General features: G+C 36.8%; 1 long non-coding RNA gene across 4 annotated transcripts in view; it reads left to right on the top strand.

Annotated features, from left to right (window-relative positions):
* LOC148001124 (uncharacterized) overlaps positions 1-19839 on the top strand; it is a 98975-nt gene that overhangs the window by 28818 nt on the left and 50318 nt on the right. For all 4 annotated transcript variants that reach the window (XR_015638512.1, XR_015638511.1, XR_015638510.1 and 1 more), the window contains one exon: positions 14287-14592. This is a non-coding gene — a long non-coding RNA (uncharacterized LOC148001124). The remainder of the gene's footprint in view (positions 1-14286; positions 14593-19839) is intronic.

The following is a 19839-nucleotide window of genomic DNA, read 5'->3' as shown; positions in this document are numbered from 1 at the left end:
TACTTAAGTATTGTGTACTGTTAAATGTTTATAATAGGAAAAATTATTAGTGTTTTAAAATATTCTCAAATTTAATATCTATTTTGATATTGACTATTCTTTCTGTATTGAAGTTTAAAATCCACAGAAGTTGTACACATTATCTCAATTTTTGGAAGAGAGAATAATAATAAGAAATATGCAAGATGATAAACAGAATAAAGTCAGAATCTTCATTCTTTATTGAATGATATAGTTCTAAAGAGTAGCCATCATTATAACTGATTCCAACTATTGGAATTGTTGTTGGTAATCATGTAGGTTAAATATTATTTCATTAATTTGAAGAGGGAGAAATTCATGAAGAAAACAAGTGTACCCACTTTTTTGCTTCATTATCATTCTATTCTGACAATTCCAGAATAAGAAGAGATAAATAGTTTTAATTAATAAATATAATACTTTGAAATTTTTTTCATGCAAACAATGCACTCTGATTAAATCCTAAGCCATGTATAATTTCCCCACTCTTGGCGGGCTTTCTTCATCCTTACAAATATCTTTTCCATCTTCAATACTTGTCATTTTGTTTGTCTCACAGAGGTTGTCTAAGGCTGTCTGTTTGATCTTGGGCTTGAAACTTTACAATAAAGGCTGACTTATTCAGGCTGAATAGAAAAGTAGATCCTATGTCACCACCTGCTTTATAATGTGCCAGTTGCAAACACATCAACTGTAAGTTATAAAAATCTGTGGGACTTCTCTGTTCATACCCAACAGGAGGTCTCAACTTGAATGTATCCAGTGACAAGAGACATGGCTGTTGTGAGTCTATGATCCCTATGGCTATGAGAAGATGACATTTGCAGACTTCTCCCCATACTCTGACTCTAACAAGATTTCTGAGGCTCTTTGTTCCCTGAGATTTAAGAGGATAGAATAAATACCTTGTTTATGGTTTGGTCCTCTCTTAATCCTCAGCATTTTGTACAACTAGGTTTTTTATTTATATTTTTTTTTCACCTAGCTCATTGCAAGGATAGAAATGAGTGTTTGAGAGTTTAGGCATAAATGAGTGTTTTGTGTTTAGGCATAAATATAGATATTTAGAAGCTTAGAAAGTATATCAATTGAGCTGAGATATTCTGATAGTTTCCTAAGATTTCTCAGTCATGAGTTGTGGATCCAGAATATAGTATAAGTCATGGATTCCCTTTTATAGACCAGGTCTAAAATATAACCAGAGAGAGTGGTTGTTTATTTCCATAACTTAAACCACTGATTCCTAACCCATATTCTAGTAGCCTATATAACACTAACTAATACTAGCAAACATGGAACAAGCATCCTTATCACTTCACACACACACACACACACACACACACACACACACACGCGCACATATTGCATTAAAGATATGTGGCATCTTCAAAAGTAGAGCTCTATCAACTATCTCCAGTGGACCTTCTATAGAAATAGCAAAGAATCTCTATTGTTTTGGGGATTTCTGATAACTTTCTGATAAACAACTCCTGTAAAAGCACAGTAAACTGGGCAGGGAAGTTTGCTTAGGGATCTGTTAATTGGTATATTTCTACCATATAGCATTCTAAGTTATCTGTATTCACCCATTTTAAAATATATTTAAATTGGATTACCAGATAGACTGATAATTATTACCAGATAAGTATTTTATACCTACTTTATTTTGATTGAACTTCCCACTTTCTTTGTTTTTGTCCAGCCTTCAAACTACACAATCATTGAATTGGTCAATCTATAATATTTCCATGTCCGCCATCATTTTTATCATTCTATCAGAAATTATTTTATAGTGTAATCAGAAAATTTAAAACACACATGTTCAGAAAACAGAAACTTAAGTGATTAGCTAAATAAAAAAAATTTAAGAGATATAAATGCCCTAACATTTGCCCCCCCCCTTTTTTTTAATTCACTTGAGTATTTCTTATATACATTTCGAGTGTTATTCCCTTTCCCGGTTTCCGGGCAAACATCCCCCTCCCCCCCTCCCCTTCCTTATGGGCGTTCCCCTCCCCATCCTCCCCCTTGCCGCCCTCCCCCCAACAATCTAGTTCACTGGGGGTTCAGTCTTAGCAGGACCCAGGGCTTCCCCTTCCACTGGTGCTCTTACTAGGATATTTATTGCTACCTATGGGGTCAGAGTCCAGGGTCAGTCCATGTTTAGTCTTTAGGTAGTGGCTTAGTCCCTGGAAGCTCTGGTTGCTTGGCATTGTTGTTCATATGGGGTCTCGAGCCCCTTCAAGCTCTTCCAGTTCTTTCTCTGATTCCTTCAATAGGGGACCTATTCTCAGTTCAGTGGTTTGCTGCTGGCATTCGCCTCTGTATTTGCTGTATTCTGGCTGTGTCTCTCAGGAGAGATCTACATCCGGCTCCTCGGGAGCTACTGTATGCTTGCTCCAGTTTCTTTTTTGGAGGCTCTCAGAGGTATGAGTTTTCCTCTTAGCACTGCTTTCATTGTGTCCCATAAGTTTGGGTATTCTCTGCCTTCATTTTCATTAAATTCTAAGAAGTCTTAAATCTCCTTATTTCTTCCTTAACCAAGTTATCATTGTTCACCTTCCATGTGTATGTCATCAGCTTTATATCATTCTTGATGTTATTAAAGACCAGCCTTGTCAGTGATGATCTGATAGTATGTATGGGATTATTTCAATCTCCTTGTATCTGTTGATGCCTATTTTGTGACTGATTATATGATCAGTTTTGGAGAGGGTACCATGACATGCTGAGAAAAAAAGGTATATTCTTTTATTTTAGGATGAAATTCTCTCTATATATTTGTCAAACCCATTTGGTTCATAACTTCTGTTCATTTCTCTATGTCTCTGTTTAGTTTCTGTTTCCATGATATGTCTATTGATGAGAGTGGGGTGTTGAAATCTACTATTATTGTGTGAGATGAAATGTGCACTTTGAGCTCTAGTAAGGTTTCTTTTATGTATGTAGGTGCCCTTGTATTTGGAGCATAGATATTCAGGATTTAGAGTACATTGTTATAGTTTTTTTTTTTTCTCAATGGATATGAAGTGTCATTCCTTAACTTTTTTGATAACTTGTGGTTGAAAGTCGATTTTATTTGATATTAGAATGGCTACCCCAGCGTGATTTGGGGGACCATTTGCTTAGAAAATAGTGTTCCTTAACAGACTCTAGAATCAGTAAGGAGACAAAACCCTAGGCATGTCCATGAGGGAATTTTAGACATGGTTAATTGAGATGGGAAGACCCATCCTAAATGAGGATAGCATCATCCCATGGTCTGGGGTTCTAACTAAATAAACAGATGAATGGGAGCAGAAAGAAAAAAGAAAATAGTTTTCCAGCCTTTTACTCTGAGGTAGTGTTTGCCTCTGAGGTTTGTTTCCTTTATATAGCAAAATGCTGCTCTTCTTTCAATATCCAGTCTGTTAGTCTGTGTCTTTTTTTTTTCTTTTTTTCTTTTTTTTGGAGCTGGGGACCGAATCCAGGGCCTTGCGTTTGCTAGGCAAGCACTCTACCACTGAGCTAAATCCCCAACCCCCAGTCTGTGTCTTTTTATTCCCCAATAAGTCCATTGTTATTAAGAGATATTAAAGAATAGTGATTGTTGTTTCCTTTTTTTTTTTTTTTGGTTAGAGATGGAATTATGTTTGTGTGCCTCACTTCTTTTGGATTGGTTGCAAGAATATTACTTTCTTGCATTTTCTAGGGCGTAGTTTCCCTCCTTCTGTTGGATTTTTCTATCTATTATCCTTTGCAGTGCTGGATTTATGGAAAATAGTTGTGAAGATTTGGATCTGTCATGGAATATCTTAGTTTTTTCATCTATGTTAATTGAGAGTTCTGCTCGATATAGTAGCCTGAGTTGGCATTTGTGCTCTCTTAGAGTCAGTAGGACATCTGCCCTGGATCTTCTAGCTTTGATAGACTTTGGTTAGAAGTCTGGTGTCATTCTGATAGTTCTGCGTTGATAGGTTATTTGATCAATTTTCCCTTACTGCTTTTAATATTCTTCTTTGTTTGTGCATTTGGTGTTTTGACTATTATGTGGCAGGAAGAATTTCTTTTCTGGTGCAATCTATTTGTAGTTCTGTAGGCTTCTTGTATGTTTATGGGCATCTCTTTCTTTAGGTTAGGTTAGTATTTTTCTGTAATTTTGTTGAAGATATTCACTGGCTCTTTAAGTTGGGAATCTTCACTCTCTTCTATACCTATTTTCCTTAAATTTAATCCCATTGTGTCCTGGATTTCATGCAAATTTTGGGTTAGGAGTCTTTTTGCATTTTACATTTTCTTTGAAAGTTGTCTCACTGGGAGAAAACAAGTCTACAGGAGTCCTGACACATAGGCTTACAGGTGGGTCAAGCCACTGTCAGAGACAGCAAGACAAGCTAACCCCAGATAAAACCAGATGGCAAAATACAAGTGCAGGAACCTAAGCGACAGAAACCAAGACTACTTGGCATCATCAGAGCCTAGTTCGCCCACCAAAGCAAACACTGAATATCCCAAATATTGGAAAACCACGATTTGGATTTAAAAGACATCTCATGATGATGATAGAGGACTTTAAGAAGGACAGAAATATCTTAAAGAAAGATAGGGTAGCAGTTTAGTCCCTGGGAGCTGTGGTGGGTTGGTATTGTTGTTCTTATGGTGCAGCAAGCCCTTTTAGCTCCTTCAATCCTTTTCCCAACTCTTCCAAATGAGACCCTGTTCTCAGTAGGGAAATGTCAGGGCAGTGAGGTAGGAAGTGGGGTGGTTATAGGAAGAGAACACCCTTATGGATGAAGGGGGAGATGATAGGAAACCTGGGAAAGGCAATAACATTAAAAATGTAAATAAAAAATCCAATTAAAAAAATAAAGAAAAGAAAGAAATAGAGGACAACACAGGTAAACAAATAGAAACCTTTAAAGAGGAAACACTTAAACAATTTAAGAATTTAATACAGGTTGCATAAATTCAGGTTTCTGCATAAAATCAAAGCCCTTAAAGAATTAGAGGGAAACACAACAAAACAGGTGAAGCAATTGAACAAAACCATCCCGAATATAAAAATGGAAATAGAAACAATAAAGAAATCACAAAAGGAGACAATTCTGGAGACAGAAAACCTAGGAAAGAGATCAGGAGTCATCACCAACAGAATACAAGAAATAGAAGAGATAATCTCGGGGTGCAGAAAATACCACAGAAAACTTTTCCCATATTTTTTTTACCCACCAGCTTTTTCTTATGTTTCAGACATTTTTTCCATCAAGAAATAGCAATTGTCATTTCATTTATAGATTGCATAATTTTATTCAATTTCCCTTGTTTCTTTTTCTTCTAAATCAATGAAATATTTTTGAATGTGATACTATGCCTTTAAGTAACAGATATATTGATATGAATACATATTTAAAAAATAAAACCTAAGCTTCCTCATCAAATCTTTTTCTTATACTCTTTTTCCTGAAGGTGGTAATGATGGGGGGGGGGGGCTTTGTTTATAAAGACTTGTGATATTTTAATGTGAAACATATTGCCCTAGCTTCCTTCCAGTGTCAGACAGAATTGTAATCTTATTAGTAAATTAGTTTAAATAAATTGTATATAGAGGTTTTGATTTTATGCAGAAACCTGAATTTATGCAACCGGTATTGGTATTAAAGATTTAAAATGTCTTACACTGACATTCAAATGTAAAGTTTTAAACAAGGTTTTGTTTTAACTTTAAAAATTTTGAAGATGCAACTTCTGCAGGAGAGTATAAAGTGACATATTTAATTCCCATCAGATTATCTTACAGATCTTAGCTGTAGGGCAATTTTATTAACTTATCTAGAATACATCTTTCTGTTGGTTTTAGTCTTTGTCAGAGTTTCTAATTTTGTAAGAAGTTAAACCTTTCAGTATTAAAGTGACTAGACTATGTGATCTCTATGAATTCCTTAGATAATATAGTTCTCAATTGTCTGAATAATTATGACCTTGGAGGTGATGAGAAAACTGACAAAAATCTATGGAGATTAAAACTTTTACAGTCTGATACTTTGGGTCTGGTGGTTGTCCCCATGACAAATCTGTATGTGAGAAGAATAAAAATTCAGTGTCCTACATTATGCAGTGCTACCATGACAATCCTTACCTAGGAAACAATGGATTTCTGCAAAATAGTGCCCAGTATTATGATAATTTTCCATCCATATTTAAATAATTTAATTCTTATCTGAATTTAAATACTAAGTTCATAATGAGAATATCTGCATCACTACATCTGTAGTATCAGCGATCATTATGAGACTTGAAGTTAAAGTCTATCTTGCAGGTTCCTCTTTCTCCACACAAATAGAGGTTTAAGTTAAATTGAAATCCCCAAGAGCCTTAAGAAATTTTACTTAACTTCTTCACTCCCTTTTTATCTTTGGCAAAGTATTTTTTTCTGATTTCATTATCATGATCTTATAATGTGTGTGTGTGTGTGTGTGTGTGTGTGTGTGTGTGTGTGTCTTTCTCTCTCTCTCTCTTTTTCTCTGTGTGTGGGTGTGTGTGTGTGTGCGTGCGCGCTTCTAATCTTTGCATTTTATACTGATTTCATAAAACAATCTCCTCCTTTTGTTTCTTAGCCAGAGTCTTGTTTCTTCCTTTAATTATCATTTTTTGGTTAAGCAGCATATGCTTCAGCGTCTTCTTTTACCTGTATATTTATACTGATTAATAAACATTTTTGAGGAACATACTACTAGCATATAACCAACTTACATTTTCTAATTATTTTTTGTTTAGTTTTGAACAATGTGCATAAATCTCTTATGGAGATTACAAAATTTCCACCTGTGCTCTTTCAGCAAACATTTCTCCCATACTCTGACTTCCATAGCACTTTTAGGCGTGGCTTTTGTAGAGAAACAGTCTAGGGAGACCCGTGGAAATCTTTCTGTCATTTGGTTTAAATATCTTTACAGGTACTGTGGTAGATGGTATTCCATCTACCATTACATGATAAATTTTTACCTATGATCCTCTTACCTGTTTGTTTGCCTGGTGAATGTAATATTTTCATTCCATTTCAGTTTCCATAGAGTTCAGGTTATGTGACTGTTCTGTGCTCCAGTCTGTGATTGTTTCATATAATATTATCTGCTTTTCTTTTCCTGTTAAAACTGGTCTACTGTCATTCCAACCATACGTTATTTTTAGGTTGTTATATTTTGATATGTTATAATATGCAGGTGCTATAGAATTTTTAAACATCTCATATGTTCTTCAAATAATTCTGCATTTAGGTTGAACTATTCATTCTTATATACTCATCCTATGTATTACAAAAAATACATTACATGTAGTTAGTAATAAACAATCACCGCTAAATACTACTGAAGTAAATGTTTATAAATACTTATTTTAATGTAAAATAAGCTATTAAGTTAACAGAAATTTTGCTAGGTGAGATAGTGAAACACTGGCTGATGTTATATATATGTAACTACAAATACTTGTAACTTTCATAGTAATTAATCTTTAAAATATCTGGCTGTTTGTCAGAAAATTGAAAATAGTACTACTTGAAGACCCAGTTTTAATACTCCCAGGCATATACCCAAAAGATGCTCCAACATATCACAAGGACACATGGTCCACTATGTTTATAGCAGCCTTATTTATAATAGCAAGAAGCTGGAAAGAACCCAGATGTTCCTCAACAGAGGAATGGATACAGAAAATGTGGTACATTTATACAAAAGGAGTACTACTTAGCCATTAAAAACAATGACTTCATGAAATATGCAGCAAATGGATGGAACTAGAAAATATCGTTCTGAGTAGATAACCCAGACAAAAAGAACACACATGGTTTACAGTCACTGATAAGTGGATATTATTCCAAAAGTTCAGAATTCCAATGATACAGCCCACAAACCATGTGGCGCTTAAGAAGGAAGATCGAAGTGTGGATGCTTCAATCCTACGTTAAAGGGGGAAAGATAATTACAGGAGGCCCAGGGAGGGAGGGAGGGACCTCAGAGGGAGAGAGCAATGGGAGGGAAAATAGAGGTAGGATCAGGTATGGAAAAGGACAGAATTACAGAGGATCAGAAAATTGAATAGAAATATGTAGCACTGAAGGATGGGGAACTGGGGATAGCCACTAGAAAAAAATATTTTTAAATCGAAAGAGAAAGGTAATTTATTTTATACACATTACTCATTATAGTCTGTTCTTTCAGTTATATCTTTCAAAGATTCTTTCTTTTCAAAAAATGTATGATATCCCCACATGATTTCCTCATTGTTTCACTAAAGACTTTTAATTTATTCCTTTATATATTAAATCACAACCACAGTTGTCCCCCATTCCACTCCTTCCAGTCCATCCCAGAATCACTCCAGTCCCTTCAGAAAGGACAGAACTCCAAGTGATATCAACCAAACTTGGCATATCAATTTTCAATAAGATTAGGTAATTACCTTCATACCCAGTAGGAGGAAACAGCCCCAAATGCATGTAAACAGAGACAGACTCCTGCCCCTCTACTCCTTCTTAGGAGTTCCACAAAACACCAAACTGCACACTGTAACATATATGTCAAGGGCTTAGGTTAGCCCCATGAAAGCTCCCTGATGAGTCAGTCTCATTGAGCCCCTTATGAGTCTAGGTTCTCCCATTCTGTGGGATTTTTTTGTGGTGTCCTTGACCTTTCTTGCTGCTCCAATCCTTTCTCCCCATCTTCTCTGGCATTCATCAAGCTCCACCTAATGTGTGGCTCTGGGTCCCTACATCTGCTCTCATCAGTTCCTGGATGAAGCCTCTCTGATGATAATTGTGCTAGGCTTAGGTCTAATAGTATAGCAGAATATCATTGAGAATAATTTCACCGACTTTCCTCCCTTCTTTTCTGTTTTGTTCTATTCAAGATGGCTGTGCTATCAAGCCTCTGGATCCTGGTCCCCCAGAGAGTGTCAGGAGTAGGCTTCTTCTTCTGGCATGGTTCTCAAGGTGGAATAGTCATTGGTTGGTCAGTCCCAAATTTTTTTCTGCCAACTTGCTTGTAGGACGAATTGGATACTATTTTTGTGGCTTGGTTGGTTGTCCCATTTTGTCTAGCAGGAGTTTTGCCTGGTTATTGGACACTGATGGTTCAGACTCTGTGTCACACATTTTTATAAGTATAGGCTAAGATTACCCTAGTAAACTCCTAGGAATTTCCAACGCACTATGTTTCTATCTCATCCCCGAATAGCTACCTGTTCCAGTTGTCTTTCCTAATACTTGCTGCCTCTATCCTAGCCCCACTTGGTCCACTAAGTTCCTGTCCCCACTGACTCGCAAGTCTCACTTTTCCTCTGCCAAGGAGATGAGATTCATGAACCACTTGCTCCTCAAACCCCCCTTGATACTTATCCTCTCTGGGTCTGTGTTTTGAAGCATGATTATACCTTGCAGTTACTATCTACATATAAGTAAATGCAGACCATGATGTCCTTCTGGGTTTAGGTTAACTAACCCAAGATGATTTTTTCTTGTTCTATACATTTGCCTGCAAATTTCATCATGTTATCCTTTTTAAGATTTGAGTAATACTCCATTGCGTAAACATACTACATTTGCTTTATCCATTCTTTGGTTGAAGCAACTAGGTTGCTTTCAGTTTGTGGCTATTATGAAAAAAAAAGCTGCTATGAACATAGTTGAGAAGGTGTTTTGTTGTAGAATCAAGTATCTTTTGTGTATAAGACCAGAAGTTGTAAGGCCCAGTTTTCAGGAAGAAAAAATGTCTGTTTTCTGAAAAATAAAAAATAAAAAAACAACAACAAAAAAAAACAAAAAAAATCACCAAATTGATATGCAAAGTGTGTGTAAAAGTTTGCAATCACAACAGTAGTGAAGGATTGTATCCTTTGATCCACAACTTCGTCAGTATCAGCTCTCACTGTTTTTTGGTTTTGATGCTGTTTGTTTTTATTTTGTTAATGCTTTGATTTGACATTCTTTTTAATAGGATTTTTTTATTTATACTCCAATTGTTATCTCCTTTTCCTCACCCAACCACCACCCCTTCCTGCCTCCACCCTCTGACACTACCCTACACTGGTGAGCATCCAACCTTGCCAGGACCAAGGGCTTTTCCTCCCATTGGTGTCCAACAAGGTCATCCTCTGTTACATATGCAGCTGTAGCCACGGGTCTGTCCATGTGTGTTCTTTGGATGACTTAGTCGCTGGGAGCTCTGATTGGTTGGTATCGTTGCTCTTATGGGGTAGCAAACCCCTTCAACTCCTTCAGTTCTTTCTCTAACTCCTCTAGTAGAGACCATATTCTCAGTTCAATGGTGGGCTGCCAGAATTCGCCTCTGTATTTGTCATACACTGGCATGTCAGGAGACAGCTATATTACCCTTCTGTCAGCATGCACTTCTTGGCATCAGCAATATTGTCTGGGTTTGGTGGTTGTATGTACATGGGCTGTATGTATATCACCAGGTGGAGCTGGTTCTGAATGGCCAATCCTTCAGTCTCTGCTTCAAACTTTGTCTCCATATCTCCTCCTGTGGATATTTTTGTTCCACCTTTTAAGAAGGACTAAAGCATCCCCTCTCTTGTCTTCTATCTTCTTGAGCATCATTTGGTCTGTGGATTGTATCTTGGGTAATCTGGCCTTTTGGGCTAACATCAGTGAGTGCATGCCATGTGTGTTTTTCTGTGATTAGATTACCTCACTCAGGATGATATTTTCTAGTTCCATCCATTTGTCTATGAATTTCATGAAGTCATTGTTTTTTAATTAGTAGTATCATAAGATGTAGATGTTCCACATTTTCTGTATCTATTCCTCTGTTACAGGACATCTGGGTTCTTTCCACCTTCTGGCTATTATAAATAAGGATGCTATGAACATAGCAGAGCATGTGCTCTTGTTATATATTGGAGCATCTTTTGCATATATGCCTAGGAGTGTTATAGCTAGGTCCTCAGGTAGTACTATGTCCAATTTTCTGAGAAACCTCCATACTGATTTCCAGAATGGTTGTACCAGCTTGAAATTCCACCAAGAATGAATGAGTGTTCCTCTTTTTCCACATGCTCACCAGAATCTTTTGTCACATGAGTTTTTGATGTTAGGCATTCTGACTGGTGTGAGGTGGAATCTCAGGGTTGTTTTGATTTGCATTTCCCAGATGACTAAGGATGTTGAACATTATTTTTTAGGTACTTCTCAGTCCCTTGATATTCCTCAGCTGAGAATTCTTTGTTTAGTTCTGTACACCATTTTAAATAGGGTTATTTGATTCTCTGGAGTCTAACTTGAGTTCTTTGTATATATTGGATATTAGCCCTCTATCTGTAGTAGGATTAGTACAGATCTTTTCCCAATCTGTTGGTTGCTGATTTGGACTATTGACAGTGTCCTTTGCAATTTTATGAGGTCAAATTGGCGCTTCTTCATCTTAGAGAATAAGCCTTTTTTTTTTTCAGGAAATTTTCCCCACTGCCCATGGGCTTGAGGTTTTGCTCCCCATTTTCTGCTATAGTTTGACTGTATCTCGTATTATGTGAAGGTCTTTGATCTCCTTGAACTTGATCTTTGTACAGGACAAAACTGGATCTATTTGAATTCTACATGCTGGCCTCCAGTTGAATGAACACCATTGTTGAAAATGCTATCTTTTTTCCACTGGATAGTTTTAGCTCCTATGTCAAAATCAAGTGACCATAGGTGTGTGGGTTCATTTCTGTGTCTTCCATTCTATTCCATTGATCTTCCAGACTGTCTCTGTACCAATACCATACAGTTTTATCATCATTGTTCTGTAATTTAGCTTGAGGTCAGGGATGGCCATTCCCCCAGAAGTTATTTTATTGTTGAGTGTAGTTTTCAACATCCTGCATTTTTTGTTATTCTGAATGAATTTGCAAATTGCTCTTTGTAGCTCTATGAAGAATTGAGTTGTAATTTTGATGGGGATTGCATTGATTCTGGAGATACTTTTAGCAAAATGGCCATTTTTGCTATATTAATCCTTCCAATCCATGATCTTGGGAGGTCTTTCTATCTTCTGAGATCTTCTTCAATTTCTTTCTTCAGAGCCTTGAAGTTCTTGTCATACAGATCTTTTACTTGCTTGGTTAAAGTCACACCATTGGGACTATTGTGAATGATGTCATTTCCCTAATTTCTTTCTCAGTCTGTTTATCCTTTGAGTAGAGGAAGGCTACTGATTGGTTTGAGTTAATTTTATATTCATCCATTTTGTTGAAGTTGTTTATCAGGCTTAGACACTCTTTGGTGGAACTTTTGAGGTCATTTAAGTATAATATTATATCATCTGTAAATAGTGATATTTTGACTTCTTCCTTTCCAATTTGTATTTTTTTGACCTCCTTTTTTTGTCTGATTGCTCTTGCTAGGACTTCAAATGCTATACTGAATAAGTAAGGAGAGAGTGGGCAGCCTTTTCTAGTCCCTGATTTTAGTGGAAATGCTTCAAGTTTCTCTCCATTTATTTTGACATTGGCAATTCATTTGTTTTTTATTGCTTTTAGCATGTTTGCTTTGGGCCTTGAATTTCTGATATTTCCAAGACTTTTAATAGGAAGGGATGCTAAATTTTGCCAAATACTTTCTCAACATCTAATGAGATGATCATGTTTTTTTTCTTTTAGTTTGTTTATATAGTGGATTACCTTGATGGATTTCTGTATATTGAACCATCCCTGCATCCCTGGGATGAAGCCTACTTGATCATGATGGAAGATCATTTTGATATGCTCTTGGATCAGCTTTCAGGAATTTTATTGAGAATTTTTGCCCCAATATTCATAAGGGAAATTGGTCTGAAGTTTGCTTTCTTTGTTGGGCCTTTGTGTGGTTTATACTTAAGCATTCTTGATCTTAGCCATTATGACATGTGTAGGATGAACGTGAGCGTTATTTTGATTTATATTTTCCTAATGGCTAAGGACATTGAACATTGATTTGATTGCTTCTCAGATATTTGAAATCCTTCTGTTGAGAATTCTATTTAAATCTGTACCCCAATTTAAATTGGGTTATTTGATTTGTTGATCTCCAGTTCCTTGAATATTTTACGTATTTTGAATATTATTCCTCTGTCAGATTTAAGTAAAACTAGTGAAAATCTTGTCCCATTCTATAGAATGCCATATTATCTGATTGACAGTGTCTCTGCCTTACAGAAGCTTGTCAGTTTCATGAGGTTCCATTTATTAATTGATGATATGAGTGCCTGGGCTCCTGATATTCCATTTAGGAAGTTATCTTTTGTACTAATGCTTTTAAGGCTATTCTTATCTTTCTCTTTTACCAGGTTTAGGGCATCTGGTTTTAGAGTGAGGTAATTGCGTCACTGTAGTTGAGTTTTGAGTAGGGTGATAGATATGGAATTATTTGCATTCAGTAGAGGAGGTTTTAAATAAAACAAAATGATTAAACTTAATATATCTATTACAGATTGTTACTAAAGGAGAGGCACATATAAAATTAGAGAGTAAAATATTTTAGAACATTGTGATAAGAGTCATATTACATGTTTTAAATGGAAGCCACATGTGTTATAACTAACTTTCCATTATATAAGATATTTTGTGAAAACTTTCCCTGGTAGCTTCTTAGACTACAATAAGCAACATCTTAGCATTTTCCTACAATGTACTATTAAATTACTGACTGTGAGTGAATATTACTATAATGTACTATTTGTACATCCAGGTCATTTTTCATTAAATTTATTGCAAGCACTAAATCTATTTTGTAGTATTGCTCTAGGGCTAGCACATACTCTTGTGGAAAGTTCTTAGATACCTCCAAACTAAGGATTTGAAGGGATGTTTCAATGTATGGATTTGCAATATATAAATAGGTACAATCGTTCTTTCTAAAGTAGTAAGAGAGGTCAATGTACTTCAATATATTTAGAAATAACTACAGATATTTTGACTCTGTCAATTATAGATGGTAATTTTGATTTCCATTTATGTATATATAGTTATAATAAGCATTAAATCATAAAAATGTAGAAATCTAATTAAATATTTATCTAAGAGAAAATATTTATGATGAAGCTGCTCAATTATGTAATGAAGATTAGCCTATTACTGTTGCAGTAACAGAGCACTTGTTAACTATTTAAAAACTCATTATAGAATTACTGTTTGCACTTTTAAAATGCTTTAATTTTATAAAATTACCATTAAGAGGGACCACATATAATATTACTTAATAAATTAGTATAAACAATTAAAATTATACTATTCTTAGCCATTATTTTTTTATTTTAGATTCTTTCCCAGATTACAGAAACAAAAGGATTTTATAATTACATTCAAAAATAAATATGTGTGTTCTCTGCACCCAAATCCTGTGGGAGGGAGAGCTAAACCTACAGAGAGGCAGACACGCCTGGGAAACCAGAAGAGACTGCACTCTGCACTCATCTCTGATGCCAGAGGAAAACACCAAACGCCATCTGGAACGCTGGTGCACGGAGGCTCCAGGAAACGGCTGCGCAGATCTTCCTGGTTGCTGCCGATGCGCAGAGCTCGTAGGCAGCACCCCACGAGCAAACTTGAGCCTCGGGACCACAGGTAAGACCAACTTTTCTGCTGCAAGTGACCTGCCTGGTGAACACCAGACACAGGCCCACAGGAACAGCTGAAGGCCTGTAGATAGGAAAAACTACACGCCTGAAAGCAGAGCACTCTGTCCCCATAACTGGCTGAAAGAAAACAGTAAAACAGGTCTACACCACTCCTGACACACAGGCTTATAGGACAGTCTAGCCACTGTCAGAAATAGCAGAACAAAGTAACACTAGAGATAATCCGATGGCGAGAGGCAAGCACAGGAACCCGAGCAACAGAAACCAAGACTACATGGCATCATCGGAGCCCAATTCTCCCACCAAAGCAAACACGGAATATCCAAACACACCAGAAAAGGAAGATCTAGTTTCAAAATCATATTTGATCAGGATACTGGAGGACTTCAAGAAAGATGGGAAGAATTCCCTTCGAGAACAAGTAGTAGCCTACAGAGAGGAATCGCAAAAATCCCTGAAAGAATCCCAGGAAATCATAAACAAACAAGTAGAAGTCCATAGAGAGAAGTCACAAAAATCCCTGAAAGAATTCCAGGAAAACACAATCAAACAGTTGAAGGAATTAAAAATGGAAATAGAAGCAATCAAGAAAGAACACATGGAAACAACCCTGGATATAGAAAACCAAAAGAAGAGACAAGGAGCTGTAGATACGAGCTTCACCAACAGAATACAAGAGATGGAAGAGAGAATCTCAGGAGCAGAAGATTCCATAGGAATCATTGACTCAACTGTCAAAGGTAATGTAAAGCGGAAAAAGGTACTGGTCCAAAACATACAGGAAATCCAGGACTCAATGAGAAGATCAAACCTAAGGATAATAGGTATAGAAGAGAATGAAGACTCCCAGCTAAAAGGACCAGTTAATATCTTCAACAAAATCATAGAAGAAAACTTCCCTAACCTAAAGAAAGAGATACCTATAGGCATAAAAGAAGCTTACAGAACTCCAAATAGATTGGACCAGAAAAGAAACACCTCCCGTCACATAATAGTCAAAACACCAAATAAACAAAATAAAGAAAGAATATTAAAAGCAGTAAGGGAAAAAGGTCAAGTAACATATAAAGGCAGACCTATCAGAATCACACCAGACTTTTCGCCAGAAACTATGAAAGCCAGAAGATCCTGGGCAGATGTCATACAGACCCTAAGAGAACACAAATGCAGGCCCAGGCTACTGTATCCTGCAAAACTCTCAATTAACATAGATGGAGAAACCAAGATATTCCATGACAAAACCAAATTTACACAATATCTTTCTACAAATCCAGCACTACAAAGGATAATAAATGGTAAAGCCCAACATAAGGAGGCAAGCTATACCGTAGAAGAAGCAAGAAACTAATCGTCTTGGCAACAAAACAAAGAGAAGAAAAGCACACAAACATAACCTCACATCCAAATATGAATATAACAAGAAGCAATAATCACTATTCCTTAATATCTCTCAACATCAATGGCCTCAACTCCCCAATAAAAAGACATAGATTAACAAACTAGATACGAACGAGGACCCTGCATTCTCCTGCCTACAGGAAACACACCTCAGAGACAAAGACAGACACCACCTCAGAGTGAAAGGCTGGAAAACAACTTTCCAAGCAAATTGTCAGAAGAAGCAATCTGGAGTAGCCATTCTAATATCAAATAAAATCAATTTCCAAGTAAAATTATTCAAAAAAGACAAGGAAGGACACTTCATATTCATCAAAGGAAAAATCCACCAAGATGAACTCTCAATCCTAACTATCTATGCCCCAAATAAAAGGGCACCTACATATATAAAAGAAACCTTACTAAAGCTCAAAACACACATTGCACCTCACACAATAATAGTAGGAGACTTAAACACACCACTCGCATCAATGAACAGATCATGGAAACAGAAATTAAACAGAGACGTAGATAGACTAAGAGAAGTCATGAGCCAAATGGACTTAACAGATATTTATAGAACATTCTACCCTAAAGCAAAGGGATATACCTTTTTCTCAGCTCCTCATGGGACTTTCTCCAAAAATTAACCATATAATTGGTCAAAAAATGGGCCTCAACAGGTACAGAAAGAAAGAAATAATCCCATGCGTGCTATCGGACCACTATGGCCTAAAGCTGGTCTTCAATAACAATAAGGGAAGAATGCCCACATATACGTGGAAATTGAACAATGCTCTACTCAATGATAACCTGGTCAAGGAAGAAATAAAGAAAGAAATTAAAGACTATTTAGAATTTAATGAAAAGGAAGGTACAACATACCCAAACTTATGGGACACAATGAAAGCTGTGCTAAGAGGAAAACTCATAGCGCTGTATGCCTGCAGAAAGAAACAGGAAAGAGCATATGTCAGCAGCTTGACAGCACGCCTAAAAGCTCTAGAACAAAAAGAAGCAAATACACTCAGGAGGAGTAGAAGACAGGAAATAATCAAACTCAGAGCTGAAATCAAACAAGTTGAAACAAAAAGGACCATAGAAAGAATCAACAGCACCAAAAGTTGGTTCTTTGAGAAAATCAACAAGATAGATAAACCCTTAGCCAGACGAACGAGAGGACACAGAGAGTGTGTACAAATTAACAAAATCAGAAATGAAAAGGGAGACATAACTACAGATTCAGAGGAAATTCAAAAAATCATCATTCTTACTATAAAAGCCTATATTCAACAAAACTTGAAAATCTGCAGGAAATGGACAATTTCCTAGACAAATACCAGGTACCGAAGTTAAATCAGGAACAGATAAACCAGTTAAACAACCCCATAACTCCTTAGTAAATAGAAGCAGTCATTAAAGGTCTCCCAAACAAAAAGAGCCTAGGTCCAGATGGGTTTAGTGCAGAATTCTATCAGACCTTCATAGAAGACTTCATACCAATATTATCCAAACTATTCCACAAAATTGAAACAGATGGAGCCCTACCAAATTCCTTCTATGAAACCACAATTACTCTTATACCTAAACCACACAAAGACCCAACAAAGAAAGAGAACTTCAGACCAATTTCCCTTATGAATATCGAAGCAAAAATACTCAATAAAATTCTGGCAAACCAAATCCAAGAGCATATCAGAACAATCATCTACCATGATCAAGTAGGCTTCATCCCAGGCATGCAGGGATGGTTTAATATATGGAAAACCATCAATGTGATCCATTATATAAAAAACTGAAATAAATAAATCAAATAAATCAGTTGCCTTCCTCTACACAAAAGAGAAACAAGCCGAGAAAGAAATTAGGGAAACGACACCCTTCATAATAGACCCAAATAATATAAAGTACCTTGGTGTGACTTTAACCAAGCAAGTAAAAGATTTGTACAATAAGAACTTCAGGACACTGAGGAAAGAAATTGAAGAAGACCTCAGAAGATGGAAAGATCTCCCATGCTCATGGATTGGCAGGATTAATGTAGTAAAAATGGCCATTTTACCAAAAGCGATCTACAAATTCAATGCAATCCCCATCAAAATACCAATCCAATTCTTCAAAGAGTTAGACAGAACAATTTGCAAATTCATTGGAATAACAAAAAACCCAGGAGAGCTAAAACTATCCTCAACAATAAAAGGACTTCAGGGGGAATCACTATCCCTTAACTCAAGCAGTATTACAGAGCAATAGTGATAAAAACTGCATGGTATTGGTACAGAGACAGACAGATAGACCAATGGAACAGAATTGAAGACCCAGAAATGAACCCACACACTTTTGGGCACTTGATTTTTGACAAAGGAGCCAAAACCATCCAATGGAAAAAAGATAGCATTTTCAGCAAATGGTGCTGGTTCAACTGGAGTTCAATATGTAGAAAAATGTAGATCGATCCATGCTTATCACCCTGTACAAAGCTTAAGTCCAAGTGGATCAAGGACCTCCACATCAAACCAGATACACTCAAACCAATAGAAGAAAAACTAGGGAAGCATCTGGAACACATGGGCACTGGAAAAAATTTCCTGAATAAAACACCAATGGCTTATGCTCTAAGATCAAGAATCGACAAATGGGGTCTCATAAAACTGCAAAGCTTCTGTAAGGCAAAGGACACTGTGGTTAGTACAAAACGGCAACCAAAAGATTGGGAAAAGATCTTTACCAATCCTACAAAAGATAGAGGCCTTATATCCAAAATATACAAAGAACTCAAGAAGTTAGACCTCAGGGAGACAAATAACCCTATTAAAAAATGGGGTTCAGAGCTAAACAAAGAATTCACAGCTGAGGAATGCCGAATGGCTGAGAAACACCTAAAAGAAATGTTCAACATCTTTAGTCATAAGGGAAATGCAAATCAAAACAACCCTGAGATTTCACCTCACACCAGTGAGAATGGCTAAGATCAAAAACTCAGTTGACAGCAGATGCTGGCGAGGATGTGGAGAAAGAGGAACACTCCTCCATTGTTGGTGGGATTGCAACCTGGTACAACCATTCTGGAAATCAGTCTGGAGGTTCCTCAGAAAATTGGACATTGAACTGCCTGAGGCTCCAGCTATACTTCTCTTGGGCATATACCCAAAAGATACCCCAACATATAAAAAAGTCACGTGCTCCACTATAATCATCGCAGCGTTATTTATGATAGCCAGAAGCTGGAAATAACCTAGATGCCCTTCAACAGAGGAATGGATACAGAAAATGTGGTACATCTACACAATGGAATATTACTCAGCCATCAAAAACAACGAGTTCATGAAATTCGTAGGCAAATGGTCAGAACTGGAAAATATCATCCTGAGTGAGGTAACCCAATCACAGAAAAACACACATGGTATGCACTCATTGATAAGTTGCTATTAGCCCAAATGCTTGAATTACCCTAAATGCCTAGAACAAATGAAACTCAAGATGGACGATCAAAATGTGAATGGTTCACTCCTTCTTTAAAAGGGGAACAAGAATACCCTTGGCAGGGAATAGAGAGTCAAAGATTAAAACAGACACAGAAGGAACACCCATTCAGAGCCTGCCCCACATGTGGCCCATGCATATACAGTCATCCAATTAGACAAGATGGATGAAGCAAAGAAGTGCAGGCTGACAGGAGCCGGATGTAGATCGCTCCTGAGAGACACAGCCAGAATACAGCAAACACAGAGGCGAATGCCGGCAGCAAACCACTGAATTGAGAATAGGACCCCCATTGAAGGAATCAGAGAAAGAACTGGAAGAGCTTGAAGGGGCTCGAGACCCCATATGTACAACAATGCCAAGCAACCAGGGA

The sequence above is a fragment of the Rattus norvegicus genome, chromosome 15, assembly GCF_021556685.1.
Source record: "Rattus norvegicus strain SHRSP/BbbUtx chromosome 15, alternate assembly SHRSP_T2T, whole genome shotgun sequence".
In the NCBI taxonomy this organism is placed as follows: domain Eukaryota; kingdom Metazoa; phylum Chordata; class Mammalia; order Rodentia; family Muridae; genus Rattus; species Rattus norvegicus.
The sequence above is the reverse complement of the archived record's forward strand: the minus strand, read 5'-3'. Positions and strand labels throughout refer to the sequence as shown.